The sequence below is a fragment of the Phacochoerus africanus genome, chromosome 11 (genome assembly GCF_016906955.1).
Source record: "Phacochoerus africanus isolate WHEZ1 chromosome 11, ROS_Pafr_v1, whole genome shotgun sequence".
In the NCBI taxonomy this organism is placed as follows: domain Eukaryota; kingdom Metazoa; phylum Chordata; class Mammalia; order Artiodactyla; family Suidae; genus Phacochoerus; species Phacochoerus africanus.
Window position 1 is genome coordinate 44,859,565 of NC_062554.1, and position 8,516 is coordinate 44,868,080.

At 56.5% G+C, this 8,516-nt stretch overlaps 1 protein-coding gene across 2 annotated transcripts in view; it reads right to left on the reverse strand.

Annotated features, from left to right (window-relative positions):
* Positions 1-8,117, reverse strand: part of FXYD6 (FXYD domain containing ion transport regulator 6) — a 34,431-nt gene extending 26,314 nt beyond the window's left edge. The window contains exon 1 of one of the 2 annotated variants that reach the window (XM_047752524.1): positions 7,806-8,117. The gene's annotated coding sequence lies outside the window, so the exon portion shown is untranslated. The remainder of the gene's footprint in view (positions 1-7,805) is intronic. The other variant, XM_047752523.1, reaches the window with a different exon arrangement.
* Positions 8,118-8,516: the final 399 nt, after the last annotated feature.

Below are 8,516 nucleotides of genomic sequence, written 5' to 3' on the forward strand. Positions count from 1 at the left end.
AATATGGGAAACTGTGTGCAGGAAGGTTATACTGGAATTCTCTGTCCTAGCTGTTCAGTTTTTCTGTAAATCTAAAGTTGGACTTTAAAAAGTCTAGTAAAAACAATTTTTAAAAATTTTAATTCAGTTAAAACAGCTTCCCAAACCCATCCCATCACTCCCACATCTGCTCACCTTCCTGGCAAGTAGGGTGGAGTCCTGTGCCCTGTGGATGGTGTCCAATGCTTCTGTCATAGGGGCTGGGTTTCTTTGATTCAGGATCACAGAGCCAAAATCTAGCAAAGGCTTTTAAAGCTGCCTTTTAATACAAATGCTCTGGGTCCAACTAGAGGTCACCAATGGATCTGTGGCCTTCAGAGGAAAATGCAACCAGTTTCCCCGATTTGCAAGTTAAGTGCCCATCAAATAAGCATTAAACATCAATTATTCTGTTTAATAGCCTGCGCTGAAATTATTGGCACCCCTTTCAAAATTCCAGAGAAGGGCTTTAGAACCAAGAGAACTCAAGGCCTGGGACTGAGGAGAGAACAAAGGGTGGTGACATTCCAGGAGCTCACAGTGGCTGCAGTCACTTTACCAAATTCCCTGCATTGCCCCAAGGCAGCTGACAGCCTGCAAGCAAGGCAGCGGCCTCTGGCCCAGATCATCACTCTTGACACCCTCCAGGGTGGCCCTGTCCTACCTGGTCCCTCTCATTACAGGGCCCTCAGGCCTGGCCAGGCTTCCCTGAGCAGCCTCATCTCTGGGTCTGCCTCACCATCCTTCATTCATGGAGGAGGGTACCCCACGCTGGGAGGAGGGCACCCCCCCAGCTGGGAGGGGGAACCCCCCATCAGCTGGGAGGAGGGCACCCCACATCTGGGAGGAAGGCCCCCCATCAGTTGGGAGGCTGGAAGACAGGCCCACTGGTCCCCAGGACTTAAAGCTGTTTCTCTAGAGCCCAGGCTCAATCCAACCTGGCTGGAAGGGTAGGGGGACAAAACTCCTCTACATGTAGCAGAGAACTTGCCATTTCAACTCAGAGGTGCCTTTAATGTGGACTGACTTACAGGGAAGAGGAAGAAAAGAACTGACCACGAAAAGAATTAAGGCCGTTTCCTTAAACGCGGACACAGCGAATTCACAAATCATAAACACAGGCCTGGTTTCTAAAAAAGATTCCCCGCAAAGACCCCAAGCTGGCCCACCAGCAGGGTCACAGGGCCTTGCTGCCACTCTCCTCCCATCACTGCCGACTGTGACAGTCTTTGCAGGGCCATCCCAGCCATCACCCCCGGGGCCTCTCCTAACAGCCCTGAGAGGCAGGCACAAGGGGCAGCGTTGTGTGGCCAACTCCAGCGCAGGCTGTTGACACGAGTTGCCTAGAGTGAGTCAGGGAGCGGGACCAGCCCTGCCTGTCCCCAGGGGATCTCGGTCCACTTCCAGGAGTTCTGGGTGGTGGGCAGCACCACACAGAAGCCCAGGCCAGGGCCCCAGCAGGCTGGGCGGACGTGAGTGAGTTGCGCCAGCAGCAGGATCAGTCCCCTCCCACGCCTGCTGACAAAGGCCCATTCAAGAGAGGCCAGACGAACAGTCCCAGCAGCAGAAAGAGAAGCCTGGAGCAGCTGCTCAGGCCAGAAGCCCAGGGGCCAGGCCCATGCAACCCCGCCCGCAGCCAGACCACACTACCTGGCAGCTTGACCGACCCCTCCCACTCTCTCTGCCCAACAGTCCACCTCCTTAAAAGCCCAGCTCTGGCCAGCATAGTGCAGCCTACAAAGCGCTTTGTCTGTGTTCACAGTATCTTGCTTTGGGGTGGAAATGGCCTGGGGATGAACCTGGACCCCTGGGCCTGCCTACCTGGAAAACTGCCCTATCTGGTCACATGCACATATGGAGGTTCACCCAACCCCGTTTATCTCTGCTTCCCAAAATGCGCTGTCCCCTCCCTCCTGCCTCACACCTCACTGCCCCCATCCCACAGAGCCACGGCCCACACCTCTCTCCGGGAACCACCGGCACTAGCATGTGTGTCTCCCCCATCAGACTATGAACTCCTGGAAGCAGAGGCATATTCTAGGCATCTCTGACTCTCCGACACTCTGCATAATAGCCGCTCAATAAATGCTGATGACAATGAATGGATGCTTTGGCACTATCCCTTTAAGTCATAATCCAAACGAAGCTCAGGACAACCCGAGGATCAGTCCGGAATTTGTAAATTTTAACACTTTCTCAGGGCCTCCCTCCCTGACTTTCTCCTGCCGGCTCTCCAGGTGTCCATCAAAATCCCAGTCACCAAAGCGCTATGAGGAATCTGCTTCCTGCCGTTGACTTCAGCCCTTAAGCACCTCCCGGACCTCTGATGGGGATTCTGTTTTCAGACTCTACCAAAGGACCAGGCAGACTGAGAGGAAACCCGAGTATAAAGGAGTATACCAGGTATGTGGTATGCACCTGGGGACGAGTGACAGGTAGGAGCCAGCTTACAGGGACAGGTGTACTCTTGGCATCTCCTGATGGGTGAGGATTTTTCCCACATATGTTCAGTTCACAGATACTTCCTAGGTTTTCTCCATGTCTGACACTGTGCCGGGCCCTGTCTGGGGGACAAACAGACCTTAACTTTGAAGAGGTACGAGTGGGAGTGAGCAGCAGGCATGGACGTGAGTTGCTAAAAGCAGGCCCAGTGGACGTGTCTTCTAAGGGAAGAATCCACAGAGCATTTCAGGCATAAAGCTTGTCTGGGAATTAGAAAATGCTCTTTGAAAGAAGGAGCACTGGAGAGGAGCCTCAGGGGACGCTAAACAACAACAATGTCATTCAAATAACAATAACTATGTCATACTATTACTATTATTATTATTATTTTGTCTTTTTGCCTTTTCTAGGGCCACTCCCGTGGCATATGGCTAGGGGTCTAATCGGAGCTGTAGCCACCGGCCCATGCCAGAATCACAGCAACGCAGGATCTGAGCCACGTCTGTGACCCACACCACAGCTCACGGCAACCCCGGATCGTTTAACCCACTGAGGGAGGCCAGGGATTGAACCCGCAACCTCATGTTCCCTAACATTAGGGATTCATTAACCACTGCGCCACAACAGGAACTCCTATTATTATTATTATAGCAGCTAATACCTACTGAGTGTTTACTATGTGCTAGACACCACAAGAAGCACTGGACACAGCCTATCCTCACTCAATCCTCATACCCATTAGACAGATAAGGAAACTGAGGCTTAGAAGAGTTAAGAAAACTAAGAAGTGCCAGCACCCAGATGAGACCCCCAAGTCTGTGCGTCTCCAAAGGCCTACTCAGCAGGTTGGAATGAGATAGATCACTCCTGGGAGGGCCTGAGTGGAGGTAGAGGGCAGTACAGAACTGAAGCAACCATCTGGAGAGGGTGCCTGGAGAGGTAGCTGCGGCAGGGTTCCAGAGAGCCTCGAGGCCCAGTGCCAGGCACCCATCCTGATTAACAGGCAATGGAGAGGCCAGAGACACCGGGCCCTAGGATCGGGGTGGAAGGAGGGAGCTGAGAACACGGAGGGGCCGAGGCCGTCACCATGGTCTGGGTGAGAGACTGCAACAGGCGAGGTGAGCAGGTGATCGGGCGCGCAGGAAGCTGTGAGTGCGTGCCTGTGTGTCAGGGATGGAGACGATGTGTGTGTGAGAAACGGAGAGTGTGTGCAGCACAAGCCACGTGCCAGGGAGCGTGGGGCCCTGCCTGTTGAAGAAGGAAGTTGCAGAGCCTTCCCCATGGAGGTACGGGTGGGGTCAGCAGGGGAGAGGGGAAGGGACGGGGCAAAGCAATGGATCTACCTGGGCAGGAAGGCTCCAGTGAATGAAACCATCATCTCCCAGCTCTGTGGGTCCGGAGAAGCCCACGGAGGCTGGTGTGAGGGAGGGACCCCATTAACACTAGTTAAAGGGGTGTCCGTGAATTTAAGACCTTGCCTCTGGGTCCTTCCAACGCCTGGCTTTGCCCTCCAGCCGTGTGGGGGTCACTGTCATTCCAACCAGATCCTCCATCTTCCCTGGCCCCAAACTGATATTCTGAACTGCAGCAGCCACATTCCCACGGCCCCAGCCTGGTCCCCAAGGCCCCCAGCCCTCCTTCAGAGCCTCCCGCTCCCCAGAGGATCTTCGTAACAAGCATGTGCCTGTGTGGGCTCCAGGCTGACTTCCTACTTTCCCAGGTCAGAGTTTCCCCTCCTCCTTCCCATTCTGAGCGGTGAAGATGCTGCCAAATTGGTTCTGAGCTTTGGTCTTGGCCGGGAGAGATCCTTCTTCTCATCAGCGCCAGCAACCAGCATCTCCCATCACGCTCTCCAGCTGGCCCCAGGCTCTCTGTCCAGAGGACTTCAGAGACCCACCAAAGGATGGCCCTGGACCTTGTGCTCCCAGAGGCCACATCTCCCAAGACTCCACCCGGCCCTGGTTTTCATCCTGGCAGAAGAGACCAGGCAGACACGGTGCCTGGGAGGGGCCTGTGGCCACAAAGGACAGCACGGTTCTTGGTTTCCTAAGCATATCCCATCCCACAGGGTGACAGGGGGAGGCCTTCTCCAGAGGAACCGGCCAGCAAGCCCCTTCCCACTCGGCTCAGCTGCAACCCTATGTGATGAAATACCGAGTACCATTTGGCACCTGGAGGGCGAAGGGATCTCTTTCAAGATTGTATCATCTACAAAAATGTGGAGAAGGGACACCTTAGCAATCACGGGATTTAACCCCTCTGCTCACAGATGTGGAAACAGACGTCTCAGGTCATGGAGGCTTTCAGTTGCTGGAGATCAGTCTGAACCCTTTCCAACTTTCACCATAAACACAGTTTGCATCCAACAGGCTATCTGTGGGATAAATGCACGTCCCTTGGAGTGCAGCCTGGACTGGACTAGAGCCTGTGTCTGCGCCTCCAGGTTCATCGCCTTTATGCTCCAGGCTCTCTGCCTCCAGGGGCCGGGCCTGTCAGGACTGGTGTGCTTCCTCCAGGGCACCCAGGCAGAAGCTGGTGGGTGATTTGTTAGACAGTGAGACCTAGGGGCTGCCTGGCACAGAATGCCATTCAGATGGCAGCCAGCTAGGTCCAACGGGGTGGGGCTCTGACTTATGGGGGATCTAGGGGGCTGGCTTCCCTGTGCCTATGGGGCATTTCCTGGGTCTAGGGAACTGTTCCTCCTCCCTCCACCCCAGGTCACATCCTCCAAGAAAACAGAAGAGAGCAGGATCCCCAACCACTAGGGCACCCACACTTTGGAAGGGACAGCCTAGGCCCCAGAAGATGGCGGGCACTAGAGAAAAGAAAGCAAGACATGTGGGGTGGGGAGTGTGGGGTCACAGACCCTGGCGGAAGAGTCGGCAGCCTCAGCCACTGCTGGGTGTGTGACCTCTGACACCATTTCCACCTCGACACCATGGCCTTCCAGCTCTGAGAAATCTAGGATTCTGAGGTCAGGGACTCTGCCTTCCCCCTCACGCTCATGACCCTAGCAATGAACACAGAGTAGGTACTTGGAACAATTCATTGAATGATTGGGTGAAATGGGTCCTCAGGTGGCCAGGAAGGAGACCCTGGCCTCCAGTGTCTGCCACCAGACCCCTAGAGAGGCTACAGATCATGGAAAAGCTCTGGGCATCCAGGAGCCCTTTGCAAACCTGCTTCCTCTCCTAGACACACAGATGAAGCCAAGGAGAAATGAAGAAAGCACGCCTGGGAGAGACAGGATAGCCTGGCCCTCTTCCTGCCCATCACCATACCTACACTTTCTAAACTCACCTGGCCCCTCTCTTTCACGGTCCTTCTGGCTTCCCTCTCCTCCCAGCCCCCACCAGGCTTTGTCTCCTCTCCCTGTCTCCCTTGCTCTCCTGGCAGTCCCTAGTGGAGGCGCAGAGCCTCCGGCTGGTCCCGGAGCTGCCTGACACTCTGTTATAAGCAGGAAGATCTAGGGGCAGAGCTAAGACCCCTGGGCCGGGCCAGGAGCCTCAGGCTTTCTTAGGGTCAAGGCAGGTAGAAAGCAGCTGTGGAGAGATTTAAAATCTGGTCCATGCCCAGGCTCTTACATCTAGCACCTAGGAGAGGCGCCCTCTGTGAGAATCTGGAATTTCTCTCCATCTTCCTCTGGGAGGTTCCTGGGGAGATGTTTCCTCCTGGCCTTCTGAGTCTCCCCTACAGGCACCTGGGCACAGAGCTAGATAAGGCAGGAAACTGCCCTCTCTCTTTCAGCTGGAGACCTCTTCAGAAGTACTCGTGTGTGTGTGAGTGTGTGTGTGTGTGTGTGTGTGTGTGTGTGTGTGTTGGAGGAAGCAATGGTATATGACATTCTGGGTGTCTGTGAAAGCACACACAGTGCAATGGTAGGGTGGACACTTAGCATTGTGGGTGGTGTGTTGTGGTGTGGTGTATGTATGGCGTATTAGGTGTGTATGTGGTATATATGTGGTCGATACATGTGTTTGTGTAGTGTGTGTGGCAAATAGGATTGCGGTGTGTGTGTATGTGCATGGTGTGGCAAGTGTGTACATGTTTGAGGTGTGCTGTGTATGGGGGGGCAGCTGGAGTGGGTGGGGGCCACATCAGTTTGAGGTGGGAGCTAGCTCCTCAGGGTCTCCTACCCAGTGAGGTCGGGGATAACCAGTATCTAGGCAACCATGTTGGGGGGAGGGGAGGGGAAATGGAGGTAAAGCATGGGCAGGAAAAGGAGGGAGGCTGAGAATTGGAGTTTCCATGGCAACTACTGGGCAGGTCACGTGAAAAAGGCCAAGTTGCGGAAACACATCCACACATACAAAAAATGAGGGCGCTGGGCCCCCAGAGTGGGGGGGTCCTTCCACAGAGGACAGGGGCTGCCCACTGATCCATCTCCAAACCTGGAAATCTGGGGGGCGCCCTCCGCCAAGGAGACAAAGGAAGTGGAGACAGAGGCCACGTTCATGGGGAGAAGCCCCAACAGCCACAGGCCCCTGAGTCCGGAGGTGGGCAGCAGGGGCCTGGCCAGGCCCATTTCTGCACCGTGGCTGCTCCCTGCTCCCACCCTGGGGAGCTTCCTCTACCAGCCACCACTTGTAAGAGCCCAGAAGCAAGTGCCTGGAGCCCCAGGCTGCCCTTCCATCTCTGCACTGACGCCCAAGAGACACAATGGGGAAGGCTCTGCCAGGGGCAGCACCGCTGGGGAAAGAGGGCTGGGCACTAGGAAAGGAGAGGAGGGGACAGGGCCCCCTGGAAGAAGCTGGGGCTGGTTAGACAAGGGGGGAAAAAAATTGATGCAAACACTCTCATCAATCCCGCGCCCTGGAATTTCAGCCCTTCTTTACCTGCCGCCCCCGCCCTCGCTTGTGCCTACTGCCCAGCCCCAGCTCCCCTTGTCCCCCCAAAGCTCTGAGCCCATTTTGCACGGCTCCTGTGTTCACACTCACAGCCAGCCACCTTCCGTCTTCACATCTGCACACGCCACTCAAGTGTCCAGAGCTTCCAAGTAACAAAGGGAAAACTACCCCTGGATGTAGAGGGCAACACCTCTTTCCCCTTCTCCCAAAACCAGTGCCACAAGCTCCAGGCAGCAGCAAGTGCCTTTCCAGTACAGCTTCGTCCCCACCGACACCGCCTGCCTCCCCTCCGCCCCTCTTCTCTTCCGACGCCCACCTCCTGGTCTCCATCCACCACCCGGTTTCCGCCGCCCAAGCGGCAGCGGCCCCGGGAGGACCACTCACACCCACCGAAACAAACAAAACCTAGCAGCATGCCGGCGCCCTACGACCCGTCCCCACCCCAGCCTCTCTCCCTCCTCGGAAGAACCCAACTTTGGCACCTTTGCAGCCGCTTACCTGCACAACGCGGTCCCCTCCGGAGACAATCCCAGGAGGACGTGCCGAGTCCGGAGGAGCCTGGGAGTGGCGGGGCTGGGGGCAGGGCGATGGGCGAGGCTTTCCCTTTTTTCCCGCCTCCCCTCCCAGGAAGGGCTGGAGCGGGCTGGAGTGGCGCGTCCTGCAGGGGTGGGGAGTGGTGGGCGGGGTCTCGGCCCAGCTGGGCTCCGGCGACCACGGTGTCACCGTCCGCTGGCCTCCGGGGAGCGTTTGCACGCGGACCCTCTCCCCGTCGCCGCGCTGCCCGTCGCCCGCCGCTCCGAGCGCGCCGCCGCGGCTCCCGGGTGCGGGAGGGATTCTTTTTCAAAGGGCGGGCGGGCTCCGGGAAGCAACAGGAGAGCGTCGGCGAGGGGGCGGGCCAGCCCCGGCGCGCACCCGCCGCCAGCTGTTGCTCCGTGCTTTTCCTCGGCTGAGGGTGGGGAGGGAGCGAGACAAACACGGTGGCAGAGCTAGTTTCTCTCCCAGATAGTAAACTGGGGGGAACAGAAAAATACGAGAAAATAACCCAGCACCAGACACAGCAACCCACGTTAATTGGGAGGCCTGGCAATTAACGGGGAAGTGCACCTAAGGCACGAATGGCTGTGTCGTGGGCGCGAGGCGGTTCTGGTTGGAGTTGTCATTTTCAGCGAGAGCCAGGAGGGGTGCTGGGGGCGGGGGCTTGCCGGAACC